General features: G+C 40.5%; 1 protein-coding gene across 1 annotated transcript in view; it reads left to right on the top strand.

Annotated features, from left to right (window-relative positions):
- Positions 1-14,287, top strand: part of LOC132981685 (transmembrane O-methyltransferase-like) — a 244,968-nt gene that overhangs the window by 144,279 nt on the left and 86,402 nt on the right. The gene's annotated exons all lie outside the window — the stretch shown is intronic.

Here is a 14,287-nt window from a genome sequence, read left to right on the forward strand (position 1 = left end):
TTACATCCCTACATTTTATTTATCAGCGTCGCAAATGTGAGGATAAGTCGCTTTATTTTTCATTCCTTCACTAAACAAACAATCGGATCAAATACGGAGAGAGGAATCACTGCTGTCAGTTCTTTTTGCGGTAAAATCCTCTCCTGAAGCTCTGCAGAGGTGGATAACAAAGTCCCGTCATTAATCACCCCTCAGGCGAGTTTTTTCTTGTAATAAAAAGTTGATGATACTGGGTTTATTTTTAATTAAAGGGCAGTGTTATCAGTCAGGTGTTGAGTAGTTATCACCGAAAATGAGGCAACAGGATCTCCTCTGGCAGCTGATAAAGATGTGAGCTCGTGCTCTGCAGCAGTCGTTCATCTTTGCTGTGAAACTGACTCACAGAATTAATTAATGCAGCTCTACAGTAGATTAAAAGATGGACTTATAAGTCTGAAGTGAAAGCTTTAATTCTCTCTGCCTGACCTTAAAGAGACCTCCAGAGTGAATTTTAAAACAATCAAACTGTCACATTTGTTATTCTATCCTCCTGCCACACTCGTCACTGTTTGCTGTCACACCGTATAATACACTAGATAGCATATCATCGCACGCCGCTGCTGCGTTGACCCATGCGATCACTGTTTTTAAAGCAGATAATAAGCCGCAGATCTGGAGAATTCATTTATTGGTCCCATCATTTCCCCAGAATACACTTGTGATGAGGATTTTCCTGTCGCCTAGCAACTCCTGGAGATAAAATTGGACAGCAGCCAAGCATGAAAGTCATTTCATAGCAGCGCTAGGTAGAGATGATATCATCTTCAGCCTTAACATTACACGGCCTCGTGGTGATTTGGAGGCATTTATCTGCGCAAAGTGTAGTCCAGTGTTGATCTGCATGGAAATAATAAAAAAAGATATGGTGAAAAGGACGGGTATAAAAATGTTGTTTCTGTGTTGGAATAAGGATGGAGGTTTATAAGATGGATTACTTCTGGTAGATAAATATTACCTGACTGAGCACAAGGTGTGAGTTCAACTTCAGGTCATTGCTTCAGCTCTACAGAGCATTAAACATGACCACATAATAACCTCTACATGCAAGGAATATGTTTACTGAGCGTTCGATATTTAACTATGGTACATATTTTAAATGATTTAATAGAAAAACAGTGACATTACCATACCAAAATATGACTTTGTTTGTATATCTTTGTTATTCCATTGGTTTAGTCCTGCACTTGATTCAATCTAATCTTTACTTTCAGTTCAGTTTCACTGATTAGAGAAGACAAACTGAGCCGTGATGAAGTACAAACTAACTGGAAACAGGTTTCAAGTGAGTACACTCTGGAGAGGGCGTATGACGAGTGAAGTATTATTCCACATAATTTGATTGGTGGTAAAACAACACGTGGAAGATAAATGTCATATCGTTTCTTATGTGTGAAAAACCCTCACAGGATATCAGATCCATGTACACTAACTATAAAGACAGTATTCATATTTCAAACATACATCAGTAGTTTCTAAATATCTGGCGACCTCAGCAAATAACAGCTGGGGACGGCAGCTGTGGATCAGTGGTAGAGTCGGTCGTTTCTCAACCAGAAGGTCGGGGGTTCGATCCCCAGCTTCTGCAGCTACATGTTGATGTGTCCCTGAGCAAGACACTTAACCCCAAGTTGCTCCCACTGCTTTGTCGATGGAGTATGAATGTATATGAATTGGCTTAGTTAATACAGATGGAAAACTTTACATAGCAGCCTCTACCATCAGTGTGTGAATGGGTGTGGAATGGATCGCGACCCACAAATGGGTTAAGTGGTATTGATAATGGATAATGGATGGATGAATTAATTTTGAAACAAAATGAAACACATTCGATGTTCACCTCTGTCTGTAAAATGTAATGCACAGAATACATTATAACAATAAAAGAGGATTAACTGAGTGCTGTAAAAACCCTCCACATATTGCAGGTTGGAGTGAGACATAAAAACAACCAAAATAAACAATTTAATGGACTTTTTTCTTTTTTTTTTCACCTGAATGCAAAGATAATAATTAAGATAACACCATTAATCCAGAAGGAAATTTTAGTGCCAGGTGGCTCCAAAATTACAGTCAAATAAGAGTTACTAAACAGACTGGAGCATCAAATCCCAGTTAAATCTAACACATAAAAGGTTTAAGGGTTAAATGCAAAGTAAAGTGCCTCATGAAGCAACAATAAAGCATGTATAAGTTGGAAACATTCACAGGTATGCTAGGTAGAAAATGCATGTATGTAGCATGTGGTGTATTCTGCTATTACAGGGAAACTTCTCTTGAGTATATTTATGTTGGTCGGCTCTCAGAAAAGCTCCAGTAAACGTGAACCTGAGCTGTGAATAACAGAAAACAGCTGTGAAACTTTCAGAGAGTTTCAGACGGCTGTTCATCACACACACACACACACACACACACACACACACACACACACACACACACACACACACACACACACACACACACACACACACACACACACACACACACACACACACACACACACACACAGCAGCGAGGTTGTTTGTTCTCATTCATATCTACTCTATTCCAGTAGAAGCAATGTTCATTAAAAATGGCCCAGGGTTGTTGTTCTGTGATCGTGTTGCTACATTGATCACCGTCCAAGTGGTAAATTGATCTGTTCTCTATCTTCTGTTATTTAATAATGCAGCAGCATTCAACTGCCGGGGGGGGGGGGGGGGGGGGGGGGTCTTTCCCTCTCACTTCACTGTAACTGGGGGAAAACTATGAAAAAGGCAGGTATAGGTTTCAGGAGTGTTGGTGTCAAGACCACATAAACTGAGACCAAGACCGAGGCTGGAGTGCTCCGAGAACGAGACAAGAGCGAGACACTGAGGGCGAGACCGAGTCAAGATCAAGACCAAGACCGAGGCAGGGCGAGACCAAGTCAAGACCATAAATAATACTGAAGTCTGGGCCGTCTCACTCACTTAGACCGTATCAATGGGGATACAAATCTAATTCATGAATGAATTAAATGGAATTGTTCTTTTAGAAAGGGCTGTTTTCCTTTTGGTGTGTATGTGACTCCCATCGCTTCTGCGACCAGCCTCAAGTGGACCCTCAAGGAACTGCACGTTCTCACGCTTCTGCTTTGGCTTCATTTTTCAACACCAGAGGTTACCGCTTGGTTGTCTCCAGGTGTCAAAAGTATTCACATTCATTACTCAGGTAGAAGTATAGGTACTAGGGTTTAAAAAGACTTCTGTAGAAGTTGAAGTATCAACTCAAGCTTTTTATTAAAGTAAAAGTGTAAAAGTACTGGTTTCAAAACTACTAAAAGTATAAAAGTAATGTAAGGGGAAAAAAAGCTTAGGCCGCGCCACAGGGGCCACATAATGACTATAATGTTATATTAAAATGTTAATGTTGAAAGATTTGGGATGCACCTGTTTCAGCCACATTTATGCCCATTGAAAATGAACGCATTTTAGTACAAATACATTAAAGAACCATATATGTGTACCACTGAGCATTAACATGTGTTTCATGGAGCGGAAGATATGAGGACTAGTTGCCTATAATGTGACATGATTTGTGTCTTGTGCTGAAAAATAATTACTCCAGGAAAGTATAGATACCCAAAATTTCTACTTAAGTAAGGTAACAAAGTATTTGTACTTTGTTACTTGACACCTCTGGTCGTCCCTTCTCTTGAAATGTACGAGGAAACTGTCTAATAAACTGAACGTTGCTGTCCTACACTGTTAATGTTTTCTTTCACTTTTGACCATAAAGACAACTGAGAGTTTGTCCGACAGGAGACTTTGTCTGCCCGATGAAAATCTTCTTGTCTGGATCAGCTATTAAGTACACTAGCTTGCTTAAAATCAGTGTAATCCTAGTCCTCTTTTCTTAGAACAACCCCCATCATCCGTTCAGAAACAAAAGCAAGAACAACTCAACATGTTAAGGATCATCAGAAATAAAAAATGAATCAGTGGATGTTCACAGGGTCAGATTTAGACACACTGTCACAGGTGCTGCAAAAGAAGAGACTCATTCATTAAAGACTGTAACCTCGGCCCCAGAGATCCAGTCAGCTCTGCACAGCTTCATGTGTTTTTTGCAAGTGGGAAAATTCCAGCGCTGCACCGGGGTCCCATGTGGTTGTGGTTTGGGTGAGAGGCAACAGTAATGCGTTTGTGACGCAAGAGGGAGGAAATTGCAAAAGCTTCCTGCACAACTGTGCTTTTGTACCACTTCCAGGTGGATACAGGGGCCAGTCAGGCAGGCAAACAAGACATCTGATGCTCTGAACAGCGTGCAGGAAGATGGTGCAACAGCACAACCCAAAGGCTAAGGAAAGTACTGCATGTGGGAAGGTTGTACTTATTCAGGAATTCACTGTATCCCAACTGCACCTGCAGATAGATGTTGATAGGTGTGTAAAACACAGAGGTATTGTGATGCAGTTTGTCCTTATATGCTAGCAAGTCATGATCATGATATACACAGAGTGTATGAAGGTGACAGCCACATGTGGAAAACAAAAACTAAAGTGACACTTTAGGTAACAGTGGCATGTGGGCGATTTGAAGTGGCCATCATTCATCAGTGATCATCACCAACAAGGCGATCCTATCTATTGTGATGAAGAGCTTTTAATCTTTCCTAAAGTCTCATGAAATCTACAGGAAAACAGATCTGTGATCGCAAACTTCCTATGAATAAAAACCTATTTTGTCAAACAGACATCAGACGACGTATGCTAAACTCACCCTTCTTAAGTTGATTCGACCAGCCCGCAGAGCAACATCTGTTCTTTAAGAAAGAATCATTTCTTCAGTGAGGTGATTCATTTCATCAGCCATATTGATATTACAGATTAATATTGTACATGTATATCAATAATGAACTGCTTTCCAACCACTGTGAGAGTTCTCACATTTTCATAAGTGACGCTCCGATCGATGCGGCCGCTGAAAACAAGCTGCTCACTTTTTTTTTTATGTTACGTCTTTAAATCCAAATTCTTTGCTCATCCTGTGAATGTTATTCACATGTAAAATATTGTTGGCCTTTCACATTTCACACTAAAGCCAAGGCCATTAATTTAGACATTTTGTGTTCATGAAAGATCGATAGATTTTGTTTGAATGTTGCCGTTCTTCCTCTTGGCCTTTGAAGATAAATCACAAGATCAGACATTGCGGCTTCTTCATGATACAGCAGGTTAACCAACCAGTCAGGGCAGATGAGTCTAGTCCTGTTGGAGGTTTCTGCCTGTTAGAAGGAAGTTGTTAATGCCACTGTTGCAGAGTGCTTTCTGATTGGTGGATTAATGTTGCTCTGTATTTAATATGACAAAGAGTACAGTCTAGACCAGCGATTCCCAAATGGTGTGACATGATGAAAGGCTAGGTGTCCTGTGGGAGTTTGTACAACCATATGTTATCCTACAACTTCACACCAACTAATGAACGAGTTGTTCATTTACTCTATCAGTACTTTGTATGCATCCATTTCCATATACAGCTGCAGATGCTGTTACTTCAAACAATCCTTTTTAAACCTTCAAGGGAACGCCATCTTTTGCAGTAAACATTAGCAGGTGTAGGGAGTGTGACACAGTGAAGGTCCTGATTGACAGGTAGTGTGAAGGAGGAAAACAAAGGAGATGAATGGATCAAACCCCAACACACCACCAGTGTTTACAGACTGATAAGATACTGTAACACATGTTAATGAGGATTGTAGGAGCCATTTTGTGTTTATTGTTGGCATGTTGTATAATTAGAATTATCTGAATACATTATTTTCCACTGGGGACACTGAATGCACACGGGTGTTTATATATAGTGGCACAGGTGACAGGAAAGGGAAGGCACAGGTAGGGGGAGCACAGCCAGTTCTCACCAGACCGGCATTCATGTTTCAGACCAGCACTCAGACCAACTACAACTCATTCATTCTACTGGCTTCACGGGAAATGGTATGTGTTATGTTCTCATATCTCCATCAAGTCACTACAATAAACCTTCAACTCAACTTTAATAACGGCTGGAAAATCTCATTGTTTGCATCTGCGTAAGACTTCACCCCTACCTGTGTGCTAATGGCAATAATTGGAGCAAAGGAAAATTTGGAAAATTGCCATTACAAGGATATTCTGCATAGCTATGAATATGGTGTGCCTCGAGATTCTGGCTTTATCTTATTGTAGGTGTGACATGGGCAATACATGTTTAAAAACCACTATGATGAGTTAGCTTTTGTGATGTTGCCATAGAGACAAACATTGATTGGTTGGTTGGCTGCCTGGTGAGAAGTACCTACTGTATGTGGGGGGAAAATAATTTAAGAGAATGAAGATCCTTCACTAATCAAAACACTGTGATGTGTGGTTTTAAACCCCAAATAAGTCAAACTTGAATTCTAGTTTTTGCGGATAATATTTAACTTTCAACTCAGCAAGATTTCTATTTGATTTGATCTTAAATACTTTATTAATCCAAGAGGGGAAATTCAATCTTTTCACTCGTAAGCTAACAGTCACATAACGTTTGCTTCTTTAGATCTCCATTCTTCACTGAAAGCTCAAGTAAAGATTAAACGTGAGTGAAAAGCTCAACACAGTTTCGACAGACGGCTGTTCATCATGAGTCTGGTTCTGCCTCTTAGAGGACGTTTTTCCTCTCCACTGTGACTCAACTCATGATGGATTCATGTTGGGTCTTTGTAGACATTAGAACAACGAGTACGGTCTTTTACCTGCTCTTTGTAACATGTCTTGGGATCACATTTGCCATGAATTGTCGCTATACAAATAAAGACTGACTGATTGATTGACTCTGTCATTGGGAGACATTTTAAACAGAGGCATGAACTACACAAAAGCACAGACAGGATTTTAGGACGTGCGTTGTAAAGCTGTCAGAGTGAGGGGGGCTGCACAGAGACTAATGGCCTGAGAGGTTGTGGTTCCAGTCAGCAGTTCTCAGGAAGTCAACCCGCTCCAGCACCCAGAACCAGGTCCATAATTGGTCCGTACCTGGACTTCAACCAACGACCCTTCAGGTTCCAAGCCAAGTCCTGACAGACTGAGAACCTGCTGCCCAGAACTAAATTATCTTGTAATATAATGACCAAGTGAAGTTTGTTGTTTTTTGAATCCAGTTTGATTTCTGGTGTTTTGAACGGAGTCCTCTAGAGGGAAACACACGTCAAACTGTAGCTCTGTTTAATTCATTTTCCCAAACAGCTACAGTAAACACTAAACAAACCGCAGCTCTGCTCTTTATTTACCTTCGTTTGGTTTTAATCACAAGGGGAGTTTTGGTGTGGAAAAGTAGTCGCTTACGGTCCACCATCTGCCTTCATGTACTTTAGTCTAAATTGTGATATTGCTTCATAATTAAAACAAAACATTTCCCATCTGGCACAGCAACGGCTAACAATTCACATCTGCTGCAGTACATTCTCATTGTATTTCTTCATGACACCTTGTTCAGCAACCTTTAGCATGCAACTATCACCATCAATATATTTCTAAATAAAAGCCTAGTTTATGACATTATATCATGTGGTCATGATATATATTTTTATGTTTCATTAGAGATCCAAAACGCAAAAACTATGAAATATGAATTGCCAGATTCAAAGCTTGTAATACTCCAAACACCACATGATAAAGTTTCTTCAAGTATCTTAAACACATTTTAGACTTTTAAAGATCCCATATTATGTCCTTTTTGGGGTTCATATATTTAATCTATGTTCCTACTTTTCTACGTTCACAATAGCTAAAGTCTGAAAAAAGTGTCTGTTTTCATGTACTGCTCCTCCTTGCTCCCTCTACGCTCTGAGTCCGTCAGCTGCACTCTGTTGAGCCCACACTGTTAGACCCCACGTGGGCCAAGTCTGCTCTGATTGGTCTGCCGATCCGCTCTGTCATTATTGGTCAGTTGCTCAGCACGCTGCTCGGAAATTTCAACATGAGCTGCTGGGCTTGCCACAACGAGCCAATGGACTTAGATCAGTGAACTCACACTGACAATGACGCCGCACTGACAATTTTTTATCGAGGGGGGCTAGAACCGAGCGTTACATGCAGCTAATGCTACAGCTAACAGGAGGACGTAGGAGAAGCTGCGTTTCCGCAGAATTTTTGCACATAGATGTTTCTAAACATGCACAGGACACTTGGAAAACACACTGAAGAGCATATAAAACCAGAAAAAGCAGAATATGGGACCTTTAAGCTCAGTGGTGTATTTCCTGAGGTGTGAGCATGTGGAGTTGATTCAATAAAACGTAAGACAGTTGGTTTATAGAGCAATAAAAACATGCATAAATCTATCAACGCGAGCAATCAATGCGGTTTTCTCAGTGAGGGAAACATGTAATTCCACCAGCTGCCACTAGATGTCAGTCTTCTACAACTTTCAAGATGGACTCTCCAGTAAAACCTTTTGTCAACTCATCTGCAGCGGATCCTGTTTACATTCATTTAAAGGAGATAAAATGAGAAGCTGCTTTGTTTCCAGTAGGGAGAGTTCATGTTCATGTTGACCCTCTAGCACCATCTAGTGTTTGTTTGTTGATAACACACATACATGTATTTTCTTTGGGGGAAAATGGTTTTGATTTGGCAACAAACAAAACACACAAAGGGGTGAGTAGAATTTCTTATTTAACATAAAAATACTTTTCTGTTATTACGTAGGTAAAGATAATCAAACTGCAGTGTTGACAAATCAGGGTTCTGAATATTGCACTCATTTGTATATTTATAACCCAATATTCAATCAACCATTTTCTTTTTGTATAGCGAGCGCCACTTCACAACCCAGGAGGCCTTGTCAATCAATCAATCAATCAATAAATCAATCAATCAATATTTGTATAGCGTATACTCATAAAAAGCAGACAGCCCGGCGAGCTATCGAGTAGACTGAGCGCCCCCAACCTTCAGTGAGGTGATCTAGCACTTCGACCACCTGACGTCCCTGACGCCCAGCCTCCACCATCGGACTGTGTCGTTTCACAACCACCGCCGTCCTCATTCATGCACGTCCTGCTCTGACCTCCACCTCTGCGGCGAGGAAGTGTGGACAACAGGAATGTGAGGAATACAAAGAAGAAATCCATCCTGCATATTATCCCATATGTACTTTTGTGAAGCATCTTGAGATAACACTTATACTATATACGCTATACACATTATGATTGATTGATAACACGTTATCTCAAGACTGTAAACAAAAAGAGCAGGTAAAGAACCTTACTGTTCTGAAACTACTACATGGTTAATCAACCAATTTACATGATTTCACCGAATCTCCTCATTTTTCTCCAACTTTCTTATAACTTTTTTTAAAATGTCTTCTTCCTCACCCATAGCTTCTCTTTCCTTTCAAGACATTTTAACTTCTCTTTTGTTCTTTATTGATCGACCAGGTTTTTTTTTTTATAACTTCAGTCCAGTGTCGACAAATATATGAGAAATTGCTCCGGCTGTTATACAACACTAAAGAAGAAAAGAGAAATCTGATGTGTTTGTTTGCTGTTAGAATAAAAGTGTAGCTGAAAACATGTCATGGAAAATAAATAATGGAACAAGTGAGAGATAGTGTTGTTTATTTTGGTGGAATATAATGATGTTCATAGATATTGTTAGACTAAAAGGTGGCATCTTGAATAACAGCATTGGCTGGAAACAGTTAATAAATAGTAATAGAGGACATTTCAATAAATTCAATAACTCAGACAAAGTCCGTTTAGAGTCGATGAAGTCGCAGCTGCCTGAGGAGGAAGAGCATGCTCAGTTGATGAGTAACAGAAAAAAAAACATGAATAATATCTGCAAAATGAAAACCAGCATCAGTGATTGTTGAAATGAAAACAGCTGTGTGAAATTTACATGAGGAAGGAAATCAAACTTCCTTTGGTTTCAAGGCCAAAGTCTAACATCTGAGAGTATTAATGATGTGTGTGTGTGTGTGTGTGTGTGTGTGTGTGTGTGTGTGTGTGTGTGTGTGTGTGTGTGAAAGAGAGCATATAACAGATGTAGAGATTTTCTCAGCCATTCCTATTTGATTTCTTTATTTTTTTTTTCTCATTGAGGGAATCTCTTGAAACGTGTAATACCACCAGCTGCCTCTAGATGTCAGTCTTCTACAACTTTGAAAAAAAGGCTCTCCAGTAAATTATTTTCCACAGAAAGACTGAAGTGTTCAAGAAGGAGTGGATGGTGATAGAGAGCCTCACAGTGGGAGAGCTGCTGATGTGTTCATGTTTGTTGTCGCACAAAACAATGACACACACACGCACGCGCACACACACACACACACACACACACACACACACACACACACACACACACACACACACACACACACACACACACACACACACACACACACACACACACACACACACACACACACACACACACACACACACACACACACTAAGTTGTCAGCTTGTTGACATATTGAATATTGGAGGGCTATTTGCAACATCTCCTCATTTTCAAAGAGAATACAGTTTTTATTCACCGTAAACTGAAAGCTCAAACGTGTCATCAAAATAAATAAATTCAAAGATTTTTCTTAACAAAGCTTCACAGTTTTATTCAAGTAAAATTACACTAAATCATAAAACAGCATGTGAAATGTGAAAGGATAGATCTAAACATGAAGATACATGGTACAAGTCTGATGATGAGATCATTAAAGTCTTTATATGTGATTTTTTGATCCAGCAGATGTCGCCCTTGAGCACCAGCATGAAACCAAAACAACTCGCGCTGCATTGTTGTGTTAGCATGCTAATGCTAGCGATCTTTATTATGCTCGTATCTTCACACTGCATGTAAATTTACCTGAAATGAGCGTGATCTAGAAACACAGTTAAGCAGTGAGTACAGTATGTTATTCTTCTTTTCTCTAGTCCCTCAATTAAACAACTTTTATACACGAGGGGAGGAGTCAGCCGGCCGTCCGGGCGATGTAAACAAACTGAAGATAGGACTCTGAAAACTCTGAAAACATCACAGACAGTGGGACTCGGGTGTTACACCCATTGTAGACAGTCATGACTCACAGAGTTATTTTCAGAGGATATACTTGATTTCTATTATATTTAAGTGTGAAAAATATAAAGCCTTTAAGGGAAAGTAAATATGTCATAACGACTGAGGAGCAATGAGTGAAATGTGAAGGTGAACGAAGTCTTGAGATTATTTTGCAAAATGTTTTGACCTTGTTATTAAAAAAACACTTTAAAATGCTTCAAAACATTCTTAGAAATAAACAGAAACACTACAATGATCATTAAACTTAGAAATGACCCTGACAGCTCACAGTGTCTCTGTGCAAGCTCCAACTACAGGAATCAGATATCACATTGAAATCCATCACTGTTTGAAGGTTTTTACACTCTCATTTAATATGTTGAGCTTCACGTGTGAAAATGAAATATTCAAAGTAACATTTCACATATTTATAAAGTTGAGGCCTTTACTTTGCTTTACTCTTATTATCATCAAGAAGAGATTTGTTGAGGATACTAGTAACCCCCCCTCACCCCTCCACCCCCCATGAAGGGTTTTCAAAATGACCTTTAAAGCAACTTGCACTACACTGCCTTTTTCAACTTGAACATATTAATGTATAGGCCTCCAGTGGAAAACAATAAAGTTACATCTTGTATCAAAACCTTTCATTAAAAAAAAATGTATTTTTATATCGTTAATATCTCGATGATGTACATACAATCAAACAATCAATCACAGAGCAAAAAAAGAGTCAGCTCAGATAGATGGATAGATACTTTATTGATCCCGAGGGAAATTCAAAAGATGAAGAAGAGGGAAATAATTAAAATAATAAACTTGCAGGGGGGGATTTTCTTTTTTTCAAAATTCATTTAAAAACCTGTAAAGTGCAAATGTCACAGCCCATATAAGGGTCCTTATTTGCATTTCTTAAAGTGAGACACTCTTGTATTCTTGTCATATTCAGACATTCTTCAGATAATGTCGTGATAAAATGCGCTCTGAATCCTCCTCACAACAACAACAACAACAAAATGTTTCCTTTCTGTTTTTTACTCTCCCTTTTTTACTCACCGCCGTTAACTCAGCCCGGCCAGGAGGATCCATTTCATTTCCAAGGAATTTAACCATTCACAGCCTCTCAAACTCCTCCTACCCTTAAATAAAAGCTCAGTATTTTATAGCCGCACACACACACACACACACACACACACACACACACACACACACACACACACCCTTCAATGGATGTTAATGCAATATGGTCGCAGCCTGGCCAGGGGTGGGGATTGACTTGTTTCCAAACACTTAATTCAATTTGTCATCGCCATTCAGGGAGGCTCAAGTGGTCTAATTTGTGTTAATGAGGGGTAATAAAGTCATAGCCCCCTATATTACTGCTGGGGGGGGGGGGGGGAGCAAGTGTGTGGTAAGCATTACATGTATGTGTGTGTGTGTGTGTGTGTGTGTGTGTGTGTGTGTGTGTGTGTGTGTAGGGATGGGGGGATGTAGGTATTGACTAGCTGGGGTCTCAGGCGGCCTGCCTGGCTGTTCTCCGTCTTGCATGCCGTCCATCAGGACCCCCCCCCCCCCAATCCCCCCCTCCTTTCTCTCTATTGTACCCCTAATTAGATCGCCTTTGTTGGGATAATGCTGCCGCCATCTGGTCGGCCGTCCGGGGGTGTCGGCCGCAGGGTTTGAGGTATGGGGACCCAGAAGGAAGGGGTCTCTGTGCTCCTCCCATTCCTCCCCTCATTCAGTCCCTCATGTCGGGGGACCATCTCTCTCCCCCCCCCCCCCCCCCCCCCCCCACCCCTCTGGCTGACACCACGAGGACCCTTTCACACTTGAAGGAATTAGTGAGAGATTGATGCGTCGCTCTCGCTCCGTCGGTGTGAGAGGGCGTAGCGACGCAGCGGTGAGACTTTCTCTCCTGACGGCAGAGAAGCAGCTTTCAGCACCAAACATCCAACATCAGACCAAATCCTGAAACTCTGATAGTCAAAATCAAACAATATCGATACCTGTTTTTGTTACCACGGCAACAAGAATAGAAGTCCTAGGCAACCAATTTTGGGTAATTTCTTATTTTTAATTAACAGAAAACGCATCAAACTCCTGCACACCGAAAAATATGACTTAATATGTGAAGTTTTTTTTTTTTAAAGCTTTGGCACTTTACGATAGTATCAGTTATTTAAAAAAAACAGATTGTATAATTTTAAAACACGTGGTATTGAAAAGTATCAAAGTAAAATTTTGCTCCAGTTTCAACATGAAGCACGAAGAGAAAAACAAGAGACAGAGAATCATCTGAAACGCTCCTCTGGCTGGAATTGTTTTATTATGTTTTATTATTGGGCAATTTTCTGTCTTTATTTGACAGGACAGGGGACAGAGTAGGAAATCTGGGAGAGAGAGAAAGAGAGATGGAGAGGGAGAGAGAGAGATGGAGAGGGAGAGAGAGAGAGAGAGAGGAGAGAGAGAGAGAGATGGAGAGGGAGAGAGAGAGAGAGAGAGAGAGAGAGACAGAGAGGAGAGAGGAGAGAGAGAGAGAGAGAGAGAGAGGAGAGAGAGAGAGAGAGAGAGAGAGAGAGGAGAGAGAGAGAGAGAGAGAGAGAGAGGAGAGGAGAGAGGAGAGAGGAGAGAGAGGAGAGAGAAAGAGAGATGGAGAGAGAGAGAGAGAGGAGAGATTGGACTCAAACCTGGCTGCACACTTGGAGGACTAGCCTCATGGAACGTGACCTAACCACTAGGCCAACTGTGCCCCTCAAAGTATGTTATATGAAACAGAGATTTTAGGAGACAACGGGAAGCAGCAGGGTGAGTGAGTGAGTGAATGTGTTGCAGGGAGAGTCGAACACATGAAACAAATTGAAGCTTCAAGATCTTCAAACAGTCCAGTTGCCTTCAGATCAGGATTCAAATTGACCATGACCTGGAAGACTGAGAATCTACACAGACGTACAGGGAATTGATTTAGATAGTCTCTTTTGGAGTTAAAGATGCCCTGAGAATTCAATTCTGTAATCTTGATGATAGAAGATCATGTAAGATGTAGATTACAATCCTGTACACACGAGTGTCTCGACTGACCGACAGTCAGATTACTGTCTGAAAGGATTCAATGTGATTTTCACAGATCTTTAAAACTGTATCTCAATGTAAGTGACTGAGTTAATCTTTTATGTGCCGGTGACCTCGGTCGCCTGATTTAAGGTTTTTCAA

The sequence above is a fragment of the Labrus mixtus genome, chromosome 10, assembly GCF_963584025.1.
Source record: "Labrus mixtus chromosome 10, fLabMix1.1, whole genome shotgun sequence".
In the NCBI taxonomy this organism is placed as follows: Eukaryota; Metazoa; Chordata; class Actinopteri; order Labriformes; family Labridae; genus Labrus; species Labrus mixtus.